Here is a 17,359-nt window from a genome sequence, read left to right on the forward strand (position 1 = left end):
GGAATGAGAAAAACCCAGCGATTTCTGGTTGCTAGAGAGTGAACAATTACCGGTCCATGTTTACATTTCTCATATTCACACCCAAAAACCAGTTTTGAGAGGGTCACGATAAGGAATGGGATCATGGGGAAAACTTACGGGGGACCATTGATCCGAAAAGTCACACTCAGCCCATCACTGACTGTGCCCTTGCATTCCTTCCATAGTAGTCTATAAAACTGATCAAGAAATTGACTTTTTCACTAAGCTAGACGGGCTCTCAAAGTAACAGCTCTGTCCGTTATTAAGCCTGTTGTGTTCTATTAATCTGAGCGGAAAGGGTTTTGCATGTGATGATTGGCATTTACCTCTATTTTTTTTTTTGAAGACATTTTTCAAGGTTCACAGAAAAATTGCGAGGAAGGTATAGAGATTTCCATATATCTCCTGCCTCGACACGTAGCCTGCCCCACTTCAACATCCCCCACCCGCGTGGTACATTGGCTACGGCTGATGCATCTACGTTGACACATGGTTATTGCCCAGAGTTTATAGTTTACATTTGGGTTTGCTCTTGGTGTTGCACATTCTATGGGTTTGGACAAATATGTGATGATATGTATCCGTCATTATAGTATCATATGGAGTGTTTTCACTGCCCTACAAATCTTCTGTGTTCTGCAGATACGTTCATCCTTCCAATCTCCAATGCCTGGTAATCACTGACCTTTTGACTCTCTCCAGAGTTTTGCCTTTTCCAGAATGTCATATGCTTGGAATCATACAGCATGTAGCCTTAAGGATTGGCTTCTTTCACTTGGTAATATACATTTAAGGTCCCTCCTTGTCTCCTCATAGCTGGATAGTTCATCACCGTTAATGCGGAATAGCATTCCATTGTATGGGTCCATCATTCCATTGTATGGGTCCATCATTCCATGGTATGGATCCGCCATGGGTTAACCCTTGGACTACTGAAGGACAACTTGGTTGCTTCCAAGTTTCAGCATTTATAAACAAAGCTGCTGTAAACATCTGTGTGTAATTTTTGGTGTGGATATAAGTTACATTTTTTTTTAATTGGGAAATGCCAAGCCCGAGCTGCAATCATGAAGCCAAAGGTGGCAGGGTGGTTAGAGGGAGGCAGGGAGGCTTCATGAATGAGATGGCCTCCCAGGACTGTAAGGAACAGGGAATGAATGTGCCTTCGCCCCACAGACTGTTATCCTATGAGTCCATGGCATCACATTTTTTTTTTCAAGGAAACCAGATTTCATGTGAAATTTCTAGGTTTCTGGACTTTTAGATGTTGACAAGTCTTTGAAACCTTCCTTAGCCCAAACAACACCCATTTACCACAGGCCACACTAGCCTAAATACTTTGTCTAAATTTGGGGCACCTGGGTGGCTCCATTGGTAAGCATCCAGCTCTCGATTTCAGCTCAGGTTCTGATCTCATGGTTTGTGGGTTCGAGCCCCCCATTGGCCTCTGCACTGACAGTATGGAGCCTGCTTGGGATTCTCTCTCCATCTCTCTCTCTGCCCCTCTCCTGCTCACACACTGTCTCTCTCTCTCTCTCTTTCTTAAAATAAATAAACATGAAAAAAAGTTAAAAAAATAAGATAAACCGTTTATCTAAATTTAAAATAAATAAATAAACACAAATCTCTGGAAATTTACTGAGAAGAGCATCTTTCAAATTTATTACAGTCTCTCCTCTCCTTCAAACATATTGTTCTCTATAAAAATATTTCTTTAAACAGAAAACTAATAAAATAAGACAATAGACTTAATAGAAAACTGATATATATCTGTCAGGACCTAAACCTTACTCTCAGAACCCTGTGAATAAAAGTCAAATGAGATACTCTTATACACAGAGCCTAATGCTTTACAGATGAGTGAGTAGCACCGCTTTCAAATATAACGTGAAGAAACCAATTTTTAAATAAATGTGTAGTTTGACCATCGAGCCCACAGGAGATATTGTGACGTAGCCAACCTGAAAATCAAATTATTTAAGGTTGGTTATACTAATAACAGCCTCTAACCAACTGCTAAGGTTGACTATAAAACCAGACTTGCCAAAAGCAGCAAATGAGATAGGTTCGAGAAGAAGTGGTAAGAAAATCAGGTAAGGTAGAGGGCACGTTTACTAGTGACATGTGAGTTAAACTTGCACATGAACTGCAGAGGCTGCCCGGGCTCTTGTTCCTGAACAGGTTGTGGAAGGACACGGGTGTCCATCTAATGGTGTCTGTCCCTGCTTCACCACAGCCCCGCCCCCTCCGTGGTTTCTCCTCACCGTCGACAGGTGACCCCATGTGCCATGTTTTCTCATCTCTCCCCACCTCTCTTAGCCTGAAGCCTTAGCCACATCACCCTCACTTTCGACAGAGGCAATTCCTTATTTGTCCCAGAAAACTCAGCTAAATTCAAGTGTCTTCTCTTCCGGAAAACCTCACCTCCCCCCCTCTGTCCAGGGTTCCTCTCTCTCTCTCTCTCTCTCTCTCTCTCTCTCTCTCTCTGCGTTCTAACTGTCTCAGCATCCGCTGCTGCACTACCATCACAGGGAACCATGGGTGTCTGTACGTCCCCACCAGACCATGAACTCGTGAAAGGCAAGGGCTACCAAGTTCAAGCTTTGAACCCCTACCACCTAACCCTGTGTGCAGAAAGCAGCACATGAATGTTGAATGAATGTATAGATGAATGGAATGAATGGACCCTAGAGGAAAACCCTTGGAAAAAAGACCCTGATAAGTCGGATGTTACTAAGTGATTTTGCTACAGCTTTCTTTCTTGGTCCAAATCTCTGCACGTGTTCACGGCAACGCCATTTGTGGCAGCCAGTTGTATTTTAAAAGATCTTACGAATCTGATCAATCGCAGCAATAAAGGATCCCAAACTTCAGTTCTTCAGCTCCCCCATCTGTAAAGTGGAGGTGATGATGTCTGCCCCGCTAGGCTCAGAGGGTGGTTGAGGAGACGACCTGAACTGATGTATGGGACCATGTGCAAAAAGAATCACGCTACGAGTGACAAAGCCCCAACTGCAATCTGGAGTAGGTGGTCAACTCTCCTCCACTCATCTCATTCTGACTCCGTTAAAATTCCCTACCTACTGTCTGTGGCCCCCTCTGCTTATGAGCAAGGACTCTGTCTCTAACCTTGGGATTCTCAGACTCACTCAGGAGGAGTGTAAACAAGGGTTTACTAAACGCTTCTAATAGAATGACGCGCATCACAGATAGGATCATTTCATTCATTCAAACTGTGCTAGACAATATGCAACAAGACAGAATAGGAAAGAAAAGAAGGAAGATAGAAATTATTGACAGGCCACCATTTACCGGGCACTCTATATACCAGATTTTGCTTACTGATTGTAGAGAATGTTGTCCTTATTTGACATGGGGACAATCTGAGTCTCAGTCAGGTGGGTACCATGCCAGGGGGTACACAGTTGTCACCCCGGCTTGAACCCATACACCACACTACCTTCCCACGAGTGCCTTGAGCTCAGAGTTCTCCGGAACATCTGATGTCACAGAACCAATGACTTCCAGAGGAGAATGAAAGCTCAGGGAGCATCTAGTCCAACCCTGGACCATAAAGCACAAAACTGAGGTTCAAAGGGGAGTATGGCCCAGGCCACGAAGACTGTAAAGAAAGACAGTCATGAAAAACACTAGTATGTTTCACATTCACATGGTACGTCCTATCGATATACTATTTTTATTAAATTTACAAGTATATGTATAGATCATGAGACTTTGGAAATTAGTCTACTTTCTTGAGTCTCATATACCTTTATGAAAATAGCGTGTATTTGACGTTCACACAGAAGTAATCTTGGGTTAAATCTTAATCTTTTTTTTCTTTCCTGACAAAATTCCACGGACCTCTCTCTAGAAGAATAAACTAAGACTATTGACTAAAAACCCCAGCAAAGAAAGCATAACTCCACAGAAAATGGCCTCCTAACCAACAATTAAAATCATAATGAAATACTGGGGGTGGGGGGGGGCGGGAAAAAGGCAAAGGTGTCCTCTCCTTCCGAAATCAAAGGAAAAAGTAAAAGAAAATAAATTTCCCATGAAAACTGCCCCAGTCATCTTTAAAAAGCTTTCCCAAATTCCAAGTGGCTCTGTTAGCAGCCATACTTAATGCATGAGGTCGTCATGTAAGAATAAATCTTTACGTAATTCCAAACAAGGACTCTTCAGTAAATAGTTGAAATTAAGGGGGGGGGGGGCAGTTACAGTCATCTGGTTTCCATTAGGATGATAAAATAGTTCACTTGAAACCTTTTACAAGATGCTTTGTTACTGGGAGGTGTCCGCACATATCACTCCATCACTGGCCATTTGACACAACATAAAAGGCTTCAAAAGCCATGTTAGGCCTCTTAATCAAAAACTAATTGTAATAGATATTGGGGAGTGTTAACACGGTGACCGCTAGGTTGTAGCTGTGGTGTGGAAGCCGCAGCGAACATTAAACACAACCCCGAGTTGATAGGCCTTATCTCCATTTCAGAGCTAAGTGCTAAGTACCACGGGCCAGTATCTCCTCGCTATGGCTTTGTACCACTTTTGGAGTTAATTGCCCCGCAAGGCTTCATCTTCTTAATGAAATTTATGGCATTGTCAGAGAACCCTGTAGATACTGCTGTAGTTTAGGCCACTTTACAGAAAACAGAGACATAAACAGAGAGGAAAAGAAAATACATACTTGGAGCCTAATGTGTCCGCAGCCCTCACCGAGGGAAGAGACACCCAGGCCAGGAGGGAGGGCTTGCCAACGCGTTAACTCTTTCAGGCCCGTAATGGAATGTTCATACCGTGCCCTTGAAGGGAAGGCTAATAACTAGCATCCTAGAACCCACGGCGGGCATTCGATAAATCCTTAATATTCAGCCTTACAAGACTTGATCTCAGATGGACGGGGGCCCATACTCTGTGGATAGCCAGTTATGTCAACCTGGCAAAGGAGAATTTCAAGTTAAAGACCAAGTGTGATTTTGGATCTTGGATTGGATGCTAGAAAAGGGGGGAAAAAAAAAAATATATATATAGGGGAAAATGTGAAATCTGATGAAGACTGGAGTTCAGTTAATGGTTTTATACTTTATATATACACATGCAGCTACCTTCTTAGTATCAGGATTAGTATCAGGATTAGCGTTATGGAAAAGGTTAACATTAGGGCAGGCTGGGTGAAGGGTGTGTAGGATTTCTATGGACTATCTCTGAATTCTTCTGCAGCTCTAAGAGTCTTTCACAATAAAAAGGTCTTGGGGGGGGGGCACCTGGGTGGCTCAGTTGGTTAAGCATTCGATTCGATTTCGGCTCAGATCGTGATCTCATGGTTGTGAGATCGAGCCCCACATCGGGCTCTGTGATGGCGCTGTGGAGCCTACTTGGTTTTCTCTCTCTCTCTCTCTGTCCCTCTCCCTCTGTCTCTAGCTCTCAAAATAAGCGTTTAAAAAAAACAGGTCTTGAAAGCAGTAGCAACTCCAATAATCAAGATACAAAACCATATTCTTTAAAAGCATCTGAGGGGAGCCTGGGTGGCTCAGTCAGTTAAGCAGTGACTTGGACTCAGGTCATGCTCTCATGGTTCGTGGGTTCAAGCCCTGCATCGGGCTGTGTGCTGACAGCACGGAGCCTGGAGCCTGCTGCAGATTCTGCGTCTCCCTCTCTGTCTGTCCCTCCCCTGCTCACACTCTGTCTCTCTCTCTCAAAGATGAATGAACCTTTAAAAAGTTTTAAAAGAAAAAGAGCATATGAAATGGAACAAAAAAAATACGTTACCTTCATCCACCGGCCAATAGGTTTTCTAACCCGTGCCCACTCGGTTTTCTCCATCTTCCTCCGGTGACAATTTCATGTGTAGTTCCACAAAACTCTATTTGAATCTCTGCTTTTATATCTTTTGCGCTTTCCATTAGCTACTCACGCACAAATTCTTCCACTATTGAACTCTCAGAGGAAAAGGACGGTGCCTTGTTTATCCTGGACCCTCAGAGTTATTTATTTGAAACCATTTGAGCATAGATCCACAGAAAGAACAGTCTTTAACAGAAATTACCATGATCTCATCCCAAAGAGTTATTATATAAATTAGATCGGATTGACTGCTTTAAAAATGTCCAGAATAGGGGTGCCTGGTGGTAGAGCACGTGACTCTTGATATTGGGGTCTTGAGTTTAAGCCCCACATTGGGTGTAGAGAATACTTAAAAAAAAAGAAATGAGTTTTGGGGTGCCTGGCTGGCTCAGTTGGAAGAGCGTTCAACTCTTGATCTTGGGGTTGGGAGTTCGAACATCATCTTGGGTGCCTGGCTGGCTCAGTTGGAAGAGCGTTCAACTCTTGATCTTGGGGTTGGGAGTTCGAGCACCATCTTTGGTGTAGAGATTACTTAAAAATACAATTTTTTTAAAAAGTGCCCAAAGTAACAAAGGCCAACATGTGGTAGAATTTATTTCTCTCCCGTATCAGAGTGGTTCAGAAGGTTCTGTTTCTCAAGATGGTCCAGCAGCCCAGCTCCCTTCCATTTTATTTTCTGTCATGCCCCAGGGCATGGCCCATTTATTTTCTGTCATGCCCATGATTCATGACTCATGATTGCTCTTGACGGCCATTCCAAGATGGCTCCCCACTCTCATGCTCACATTTCAGCCCACCTAAGATGGGAAGGATGAAGTCGAGGGCCAGCAGCTTCCTTTTAAGAGCACAACAGAGCAGTTTCGCAAAACATTTCATTCTTAGACGATAGGCCAGAATTTGTTCAAATGGCTGCACCTACTTGCAAGGGCAGCTGGGAAACATAGTCCAGTTAAATGGCTTTATGACCAAAACTAGGAGAAATGGGAAGAAATTGGATATTAGAGGACAATTCTGAATCCCTGCCACAGTTCTTTTATCTTATAGAAATTTACCTAACAAGATATCTATTTTTTTCTTACAAAAGTTAATTTTAGAAAGCATATTAGAATTTTGTGTGACAGTATTACTGAGAGATCATTCACGTACCATAAAATGTATCCTTTTAAAGTGTACAATTCTGTGGTTTTCCATATATTCACAGAGTTGTACGATCATCACCACGATTTCAGAACATTTTCATCACCTTCCCAACTCCCCATCTCCCCACCTCTATCAAAAACTAGTCCAACTTCTGCCTTTATGCATTTGCGTAGTTTGGATATGTCATATAAAGGGAATCATACACTATGTGGCATGTTCCTTTAGTGTGACATATCTGTCTATGCTGCAACATGGATTAACACTTCATTCCTTTTTGTGATAATATTCCATTGTATGGATATACCACATTTTGTTGATCCAATCATCCGTTGGTGGTTATCTGGGTTGCTTTCACTTTTTGGCTCTTATGATTAATGCTGCTAAGAATATTCCTGAAGAAATGTTTGTGTGGACATATGTTTTCAGTTCTCCTGGGTATGCATGTAAGCATGCTGGGTCTGATGGTAACTCTTATGTCTAACATGTTGAGAAATTGTCAGTCTGATTCATGATTCTGCAAACAATGCACAAGGATTCCAATTTCTCAACTTTCTCACCAACACTTGCTATTGTCTGCCTTTTTGTATTTTAGCTACACTCGTGGGTGAGAAGTGAAATTTCACTATGGTTTTGATTTGTATTTTTCTATGATATTGACCATCTTTTCATGGGCCTATTGGCTATTTGTATATCATCTTTAGAGAAATGTCCATTCAAACCCTCTGCCCCTTTTTAATTGGATCCGTGATCTGTCTAGTGACCTGTATATTCTGGATGTAAGTCCCTTATACATGATTTGAAAATATTTTCTCCTATTCCGCAGGTTGGGTTTTCGCTTTCTTGATGGTGATTTGTGAAGTGTAAAGGCTTTTAAAAAAAACCTTTAATAAAGTCTAACTTGCCCTTTTTTGTTTGTTTGTTTCATATCTAGGAAACCATTGTCTAACTCAGTTTTGTAGTCTTCTCTCTTTCCTTTTAGGACCATGATCCACCGTCAGTTAATTTGGGGATATGGTTGTGGGGGAGGGGATCCAACTTCATCCTTTTTTTTTTTTTTTAATGTTTTCTTTATTTATTTTGAGAGTGAGAGAGATAGAGAGTGATCAGGGGAGGGGCAGAGAGAGAGGAAGACAGAGAATCACAAGCAGGCTCCGAGCTGTCAGCACAGAGCCCCATGTGGGGCTTGACCTCACAAACTGTGAGATCATGACCTGAGCCTAAATCAAGAGTCAGACACTTAACCAACTGAGCCACCCTGGCACCCCCCCCCAAGTTCATTCTTGCATATGTATTCCCAGTTGTGCTAGCACCAATTTTTGGAAACATTCTTCTTTGTTCCATTGAATCACGTTGGTTTCCTTGCCAAAGGTCAGTGAACTGTATGTGTTAGGATTTATTTCTGGATTTTCAATTCTATTCCATTGATCTAACTAATTGTCTGTCCTTATTCCAAAACCACAGTCTTCATTAATGGTACTTCACACTAAGTTTCAAATTGGGAAATGTGAGTGCTAACTTTCTTCTTTTTAAAAAATCATTTGGCTATTCTGAGTCCCTTGCATTTCTGTTTAAATTTTAAGAACACCTTGTCAATTAACGTAACATAAAAAAAGCAAAAAACAAAAAGCAAACAAAAAAGGCAGCAGGGATTTTGAATGGAATTTGTTGAATCTGTAGACCATCTGGGAAGTGTTACTATTTGAACAATATTGTCTTCCAATCCATGAACATGGCATGCCTTTCCAACTATTTAGATCTTCTTTAATTTCTTCCAGTGAGATTTGGTAGTTTTTAGCATATAAGTCTTGTACATCTTTTGTTAAATTTATTTCTTAATATTTTATTCTTTTTGGCACTATTAAGAATGGAATTTTCATTACTAGTTTCATTACCAGTGCATAGAAACACAGTTGATTTTTGTCTATTGACCTTATATTTTGCAAAACTCACCTATTATTAGCTCTAGTATTTTTTAGTGGATTCTTTCGGATTTTCTGTAAACAAGATCAGTCATCTTCAAATAGAAATAGTTTTATTTCCAACTATTGCTGTTAAATTGTCTATTTGCCCTTCAATTCTGTCAGTTTTTTGTTTAATATATTTTGGGATCCTGCGTCAGCACGGGGAAGTAATATGTTTATCATTGTTTAGTCTTCCTGAAGGACTGATATTTTAAATTTTGTAAAATGTCATTTTTTACATCTGGTAACAGATTTTGTCTTCAAGTCTGTTTCGTCTGCATTCGTATAGCCATCCCGACTCACTTTTGATTACTGTTTACCTGGTATACGTTTTCCTACCCTTTTACGTTAAACCTATTTGTGTCTTTGCTCTGAAGTGTTTCTTTTGCAGACAGCATATAGGTGGATCATGTTTTTATTACCTATTTTGCCAGCCTCCGCTCTTGATTGAAGTGGTTAGTCCATTTACATTAGGTAATCACCGATAAGGTAGGATTTACAGCTACCATTTTGCTATTTGTTCTCTATATATCTTTTGTGTTTTTTGGTTGTAGGATTTATCCACGACTGTCCTTTCTGTGTTAATCTGATATTTTACAGTTTACTATTTTCATGCCCTGGCTGCTTGTTTTACTATTTTTGTTGTTGTTGTTGTTGTTACGTTCTTAGCGGCTGCCCTTAGTGATATTAAAATCAACATCCTAACTTACTCTAGCAAATCTTTCATCTCAGTTTTCGTACTTTTCAACTTCAGAATTCCCATTAGGTTACTTTTTTTAATAATTTCTATCTCTTCACTAATATTCTCTACTCGGTAAAACACCGTTTTACCTTCCTTGAATTATTTAGATATAATTTCCTTGAGTTCTTTTAAAGTCATTGTCTACTAAGTCCAACATCTGGTCTCCTGCAGGAACAGCTTCTTTCACTGATTTTTTTCCCCTGGGTATGGGCCATACTCTCCTATTTCTTTAGAAAACTGGGCCGTTTTAGGGGCACCTGGGTGGCTCAGTCAGTTGGGCGTCTGACTTCAGCTCAGGTCATGATCTCACAGCTCATGAGTTCCAGTCCCACATCGGGCTAGCTGCTGTCAGCACACAGCCCACTTCAGATCTTCTGTCCCCCTCTCTCTCTGCCCCTTCCCGCTTGTGCTCTCTCTCTCTCTCTCTCTCAAAAGTAAAATAAAATCTAAAACTTAAAAACCAGAAAACTGGACAGTTTTTGTAAAAAATATGAAGTGGCCCCTCTGGAAATAAGATTTCCCCCTACCCCCACCTGAGTTTATTGTTGCTGAAGTTTTTAGTTGGTGTTGCTTGTTTGCTTAGTGACTTTCTTGAAACACTTTGTTGAAACACGTTTGTGAAGTCTACAGTCTATGTCATGTGAAGTCGCTATTTAGCTCCTAAGGGGTCGGCTCGTGGCTAGAGATTTCCTTAAATGATTTGCGCTAAGTCTCCCCGCCTTTGCCAAGGCAAAGGTACTTTCAGTACTCAGCCATGTAGCTGAGAACTCCCCCTTAGCCTTCACTTCCTGCTTACACAGAGACTCCAGGTCACCAGAGGCGAGAAATTGGAGCCTTCTTGGGTCTTTCGTGGGCATGCACCTAGCCCTGCACTTCCATGTGGGCTTCTAGATTTTCAAGAATACATCGGAGCTTTTCAAAACCCTCTGTGGACGTCTCATTCCCCAGTTTTTCCATGTTAATGTTCTGCTTCGTCTCTTGGTAGCTCCAACTGTAGTCAGCAGCTCCGAGAGCTGCCATGTTAAACAATGCCACTGATTGTTTTTAACAAACACCCTAGAGAAAAGGCTATTTGTACAGAGTGAGGTTCGAGTCAGGTCAAATAAAGACAAACTGTGAGACAGGTCAAATGGTGAGAGTTTTCTGGGGAAGGGGTCTTTGGGGAGATTCAAAACCATTTTCCTCTTTCAGCGGCTGCTAGGCTACTTGTTTTTATAGCTACCATACTTATGAGGCTGTTGGTTTTCAAGGCTACTACAGAACTGGAGGGACCCCAACGCACCGTTCGTACATGATTTAGCCATCGTTCTTGAATAAACACTCTTCGGATTACTGCAAACCTTTGGTTAATTTCCAGAGCCCTGAAAAAGTTGCTTTCAGTGATTTTTGCCATGATTCTTATTGCTTTTATGGAGGGGTGAGTTTTGCTATGTCTGCAATCTATCTTTCCAGAATTGATGTCTCACAGAATTGCGTTTCAATCTAAATAAAGGTATATCTTCAAAATTTGCAATCATGGCATGGGTTGAGTTAAAATGTAACTATGGCAAAGGATGTTGTTCTTCTTGAAGTCCAAAACAGTTGTTAGCCAAACCCAGAAGTGAGTCACCAAACATTCTCTTGTAGAAAATTACTTAAACTTATAATCTTAAATTTTTAGGAGACCCATGCTAATCCTCCAAATATTTGAATTTCAGCAAATATTGACGGGTTTCATATTGCATGCAAGTACCCATGTCAGTTGCAACGGAAAATCCAAAGATATGATACATAGAATCGGCTCTGAAAAGACAAAGAATACACACATGCCAGAAACTAGATAATGGCAAAGATACATGCCTCCCATCGGTCCATAGGCAACACGAGGCCAGAGATACGTGTGTGTATGTGTGTGTGTTCTTTGCCTCTTACCTGGTCTGTGATTTGCAGAAGCCCCACATCTCATCTCATATTTCCCCCCAAATCCTGCGTTCTTTAAGAGGTTTTGCATGCCTTAGACCTTGCTTAACCCAGAAGCTGTCAGGTCTAGGGTAGATGAAGCATAATGTCCAATCCTGTTTAGCAGAGGTTGAAGGGGCTGTACAGCCAAAGCCTGGGCTCCGTGAAATACAGGATCTGTTTTCATCTCCGCTACAAGCAGGAAGTGAAATCTTCCTTCCCGAAGTAGTTCAAACTCCGTCCGCACTCTACTCCATGTGATCTTTGAACTTGGGCTGAGCTAGGTTTTATCCCGACTCTTCTACTTATTAGCCTCAAGACTTCAGACAATAGTCACTTTATGTCCGGCTTGTAAACTGAGAATACTAAGGCCTACCACTTGATTTGTAAATGAAATAAGATGAAATATTTACATCATCTGGCCCACAGAAAACACTCCCTCCATGTTTACTCATATTCTGCAAGCAACAAATCCCCTGTTGGGCCATCTGGAGGGGGTGAGTCTGATCCCGATGGTTCTACAGATTTGCGAAGACCACAGTTGAGCATCATTCTTGTTCCGTCCCACACGACACCTCTCCAGAGAGGCCTTCCCTGACCACCCATCCGAAAGAAACTCCCTCTTGGTCACTCTCTGTCCCGTTCTGAGGGTGGCCAATAATCCCGGTCTGCCTGGAACTAGGGGGCTTCCCAGGATGGACTGTCTGTGCTAAAACCGGGCAGAGCTAAGCGAACCTGGAGAAGTCGGTGCCCCTACCAGCATCTTGCTGCCTTTTGTTTTCTTTTTTCATAGTCTTTGCCACTATCTGGTGCCACTAAGTTTACTTGCTTGTGTTCTCATTTCCTTCCAACTAAAATGTGAGCCCCTTGAGGGCAGGGACCGGATTTCATCTGGGTGCTTCACCGTCGTATTTGGATGCCCACAGCACTACTTGGCACACAGCAGGTCCTAACTAGCTATTTGTTGGAAGACTGAATGAGCCACTAATTGATTGGCTGACTCGTTTTTTTTTTTAATGCTCACCATTTGTGGCACTTGGGTGACTCAGTCGGTTAAGCGGCCGACTTCGGCTCGGGTCATGACCTTCTGGTCCGTGAGTTCAAGCCCCACGTCGGGCTCTGTGCTGACAGCTCAGAGCCTGGAGCCTGCTTCCCATTCTGTGTCTCCCTCTCTCTCTGCCCCTCCCCACTCATTCTCTCTCTCTCTCTCTCTCTCTCTTTTAATTTTTTTTAACATGTATTTATTTTTGAGACAGAGAGAGACAGAGTATGAACGGGGGAGGGGCAGAGAGAGAGGGAGACACAGAATCGGAAACAGGCTCCAGGCTCTGAGCCATCAGCCCAGAGCCTGACGCGGGGCTCGAACTCACCGACCGCGAGATCGTGACCTGAGCTGAAGTCGGACGCTCCACCGACTGAGCCACCCAGGCGCCCCTCTCTCTCTCTTTTAAAAATAAAGACATTAAAAATTTTTTAAAAATTCTCACCCTTCTATTTCCCAGGTTTGAACAATATAAATGCATAAGGAACACAGTTTTGTATGACACCACAATTAACTTTAAAAAAAAAAAAGGCATTTTGTACGGTCATAACGACTGAGTGAGCCGTAAGCCCTTGAACCTGTGTGGCAGTGAGAACCTCAGACAGCTGTGTTCCTTTTCTTCTGATCCCAAACAATATAATTAAAAAGGATTCACTGAAATGTAGACGTTTCTACCATTTACCCTGGAATGTTGGCTCTAGCCAATATACCCCAGTCTGTAAATACAAGATTAGCATCTGTGAAGGGAAAGCTCCCCTTCTATAAAACTGCATTCAAAAGAAAATCTCCACCTCTTTTTCCGTTATAGAAGCAGCAGCATTACTCGTAAGACCCATAATTACCTTAGATGTTCCACAAGGATCTAAGAGCTACAAAACGTTAAAACACAATCGGAGACCACATCTTTGGACTCCCCAAATGAACCAGATACCGATGATGCCCTTTCCCCCCACTATCAGTTTACTATATAAATGAGAAGGCATAAAGTAGTTTCAGATTTAATTAAAGTAATTGACTGAATTGCATTTTGTCGTGGTGACAGTCATTAACATTCCTGACCTCTCTGTCACATGGATGTGCCAGAGAATGTTTCCGATGGATATTTATTATGAATATTACCATCAATAAGCACCGTCAACATATTAAAATTAATTTTAACTTCTTTCTGGAAGACTGAAAGCGCCAGCGGCCGCCGAAAACCATCCGTCCTAAATCATTTTTTATCGATTCCACACGGCGAGGCCTCCAGCACAACTAATAGGGAATTCTATGTGTGTGTCGGCAAGTTTCTCTCTCTCGAAAATATTTTAATTCTATTTTATATCTGACTCCGGTGGCGTTAATCACATAGCCATCTCGGCCGGGGCCCTGGGATTCGGGTCCCCACCGGCGGCTGCCAGGGCTGTGCCCACGCTGGCTTGTTTCACGGCCACGTGCGTAACTCCGCGACCCGGGGGACGTCGGGGCTGATTTTGACGGCTGGCAAAGAGCTGCACAAAAGACAGGCCTTGGCGCATCAAAAGAAGCGAGCCTACAGGTGTTCTGAGCTGGGCTAACGTGTGTGTAGAGCAAACAACCGAGCTCTGGAATCTGAGCCTCTAAAGTGTTATCAGTTGAGCACCTGTCCCGAAGGAAGGACAACACCTTTCATTCCATGACCCGCGGGCGGGTCGGCTCGGGGCTGTGTAGAGTTACAGCCGATCCGATTTAGGCACGCCGGCTGAGGCGCTCCTGCTCCAGGGCACGCCGCCAAGGGCTCAAGGTGAACGTCGGCAGAGACTATCTCCCTCCCCACCTCCCTCCGTCCGTGCCCTCCGCAGCGATGTGCCTCTCCCCCTGTCTCTTCCTACGTCTAGCACTTACCGAGCATCCGCGGTGCGCCAGGCGCTGTCCCAGGGTTTCAGGACCGCACCGCCTCTCCCTTCTCCCGGCGACACCACAAGGCCTCGAAAGACGACCCAGGGCACGTAGGTGCACCCTGGTGCACCCCAGGCCACGTGGGGCGAAGCGGCGGAACCGGGATCCGAAGCCGGGTTGTGTTTGGACGCCAGAACACCTGCCATTTCCGAGGCACGCACAGGTCGCCCCAACCCTCACCCTGCCGGCGGTCGTCCGTCCCCCCAAGGAGCTGGCCTCCTGGATGCCCTCCTTGACCCGGTGTCTTGGGGCTCGGCCCTCGTTCAGCCCTTCTTCCGTGGCCCCAGTCACCAGCCACCAAGTTTAAAACCCGTCTCTCCATCCCGGCCTTTCTCTTGCACAGCGAGCCTGGGGATTCGACTTGTTGCGCGCGTCTCCGCTGCGGGGCGGGGTGGGGGGGCCCCGCGGGCTCCCCCGGCGCTGCCGCCTCCAGGACCGACCTGCGTGAGCCCGGTCCTCAGGGAGCCTCCCCTCCCCCACCTCGGCACCAACAGCCCCCCTCTCTCTTTTCTGCTCCTTCTTCGGTCCCACCCCCCCCTCAGACTCCGCGTCCTCACTCTCGGATCTTTCCCACCATCCCCGTCACCGGCCCGGTCCAGCCATTCTCGACTGGGGGCAAGTCTACGTCGCAGGGCGCATCTGCCTGGAGTCGTCACAACTTGGGGGGGCAGGGGGCCAGGGGACGCCGCTGCCCTCCAGTGGGTAGAGCCCGGGGAGAGGGCTCCGTGCCCAGGACAGCTCCCGCAAGGCAGGTTATGCAGGGCAAGACGTCAGTGGCGCTGAGGTTGAGAAAGCCCAGCCTAGCCCAACCCGGCACCCCGTCTCTTCCCCGAACTATTGTCGTAGCCCCAACCCATCTCTCCAAAGCCATCGGACCCTCCTGAGCCCATTGCCCACCCCCCACCCTGCCAGAAAGACCTTGTAAAAACGCACACGCAATGCCTCCCCCCTCACACCCACCGGTGGCTTCCCTCTGCCGATACAATCCACACTTGACCTGGCGGGGAGACCCGGCCTGTTTCAAGCCACTCTTTCCCTTTATCCCGGCTTTCTTCTCCTGCCTTTTGCCTTTCGGAGTGCGCCTCTCACATTCCCCTCCTACCTTGGCTCAGATTTCCTCTGGACATAGAGGACTCGGCCGAGTTCCCCCACTCGCCATCGACACACCCTACTATGGTAATCTCTTATCTCGTAGCTTTGACATCACCGGGCACATTATATATTCCTTTGCCACCATCCTTGCTTTCTCCCTTCCCCAGCGAGCCCTGAGTTCCATTACAATGGAGAGGTGTCGTCTCTTGTTTGCTGTTGTATCACAACCTCCTGTAACTGTGCCCAGCACAGAGCAGGTGCTCAATAGGCATTGAGGGGGGGGGGGGGTGAAAAATGTAGAGGCACAGATATTGTGGCGTGTTCTTAATTCCCATATGTTCCCCGTGTTCAGCATAAAAGGACCCCTGACATTTTCTGTTGCCGTACTAGCATAACAGAGACAATCACATGCCAAGATTCCGGAGAAACCTCACCGAAAGCAAATAAAAATGCCGATTCCGCCTAGCCGCTGACTGACAGCTGCAGGTACGCTGACCATCCGGGCCGTGTGGACCACCGGGCAGGCAAGTCAGCCACGAGCAAGGACCACACACCTCTTCCCACAACGCACAGCATTCGCCTTGAACCACAAATCAGAAGCACCGGGTGATTTCCTCGTTTGCGGACGGGATTTACTATCGAAATCTGGGTGGACCAGAAAATCCAGGGAGCCTGGTCGTTATAGCCACAGGCCGTGCACCTCTGGGCAGTAGACCATTCCTTGCTGGGCCGCAGGTGCACCTGTCTCTGCCTTCGCAGGGAGAGAGGCAGCCTCTCTGGATGCCGAAATATCAGAATATTGAGAGATGTTGATGTCCTGGAACGCTGGACAGGTACAGTCCCCATAACAAATAAAGGAGAAATAATTTCGGAGCAGTAGTAAATGAGGACAATGATGATGGTTATAGTAAGAGCAGCTGGCACGGGCTGATTTCTTACAATATGTCAGATACTATATACGGTCTCATTCAGTGTTCGCCACAGGGAGTTGTTTTTTTTTTTTTAATTTTTTTTAATGTTTATTTTTTGAGAGAGAAAGACAGAGCAGAAGCAGGGGAGGGGCAAGAGAGAGAGAGGGAGACACAGAACCCGAAGCAGGCTCCAGGCTCCGAGCTGTCAGCACAGAGCCCGACGCGGGGCTCGAACCCGCAGACTGTGAGATCGTGACCTGAGCTGAAGTCAGAGGCTTGACTGACTGAGCCACCCAGGCACCCCAGCAATGGGGAGTTTTATAGATGGGAAAACTCAAACACACTGAGGCTGGGTAACCTGCCCCCCCCCGCCCCGCCCCGCATGCGGCTGCTGAGCTACAAAGCAACGACATGACTGTTGGCTTCCAAAACTCAGGTTCTTTTGTCATTTTGCCTTTCCATGTAAAAAAGGAGACCACGCATCCTTCCGAGAGCCTTCTAAGCGACTTCCGTGACTGTAAAGACGGGAAGAGTAACGCGGAAAGCATAAAAGGGAACAATACGAGGAGTAAATAAATACCAAACAACCCAGTCTCCAAGTGCTTTTAAAGTGAGGGAAACAGCAATATCCAGCTGAGCTGGGATCATCACGCTGGGCTTCACGAAGGAGGTGACGATTGAGTTGGACGTGCTTAGAAGGAGGGAGAAGATAACGAAGAGTTTTGCAGAAGGAGAAAGGGCA

General features: G+C 44.9%; 2 long non-coding RNA genes across 2 annotated transcripts in view; one reads left to right on the top strand and one right to left on the bottom strand.

Annotated features, from left to right (window-relative positions):
• The window catches only part of LOC121042468 (uncharacterized), a 16,837-nt gene extending 13,366 nt beyond the window's left edge, over nucleotides 1-3,471 (bottom strand). The window contains exon 1 of the long non-coding RNA XR_005796240.1: nucleotides 3,364-3,471. This is a non-coding gene — a long non-coding RNA (uncharacterized LOC121042468). The remainder of the gene's footprint in view (nucleotides 1-3,363) is intronic.
• LOC121042467 (uncharacterized) overlaps nucleotides 1-17,359 on the top strand; it is a 209,713-nt gene that overhangs the window by 101,519 nt on the left and 90,835 nt on the right. The window lies entirely within an intron of this gene.

This window comes from Herpailurus yagouaroundi, unplaced genomic scaffold (genome assembly GCF_014898765.1).
Source record: "Herpailurus yagouaroundi ecotype Mexico unplaced genomic scaffold, PumYag 185, whole genome shotgun sequence".
NCBI lineage: Eukaryota > Metazoa > Chordata > Mammalia > Carnivora > Felidae > Herpailurus > Herpailurus yagouaroundi.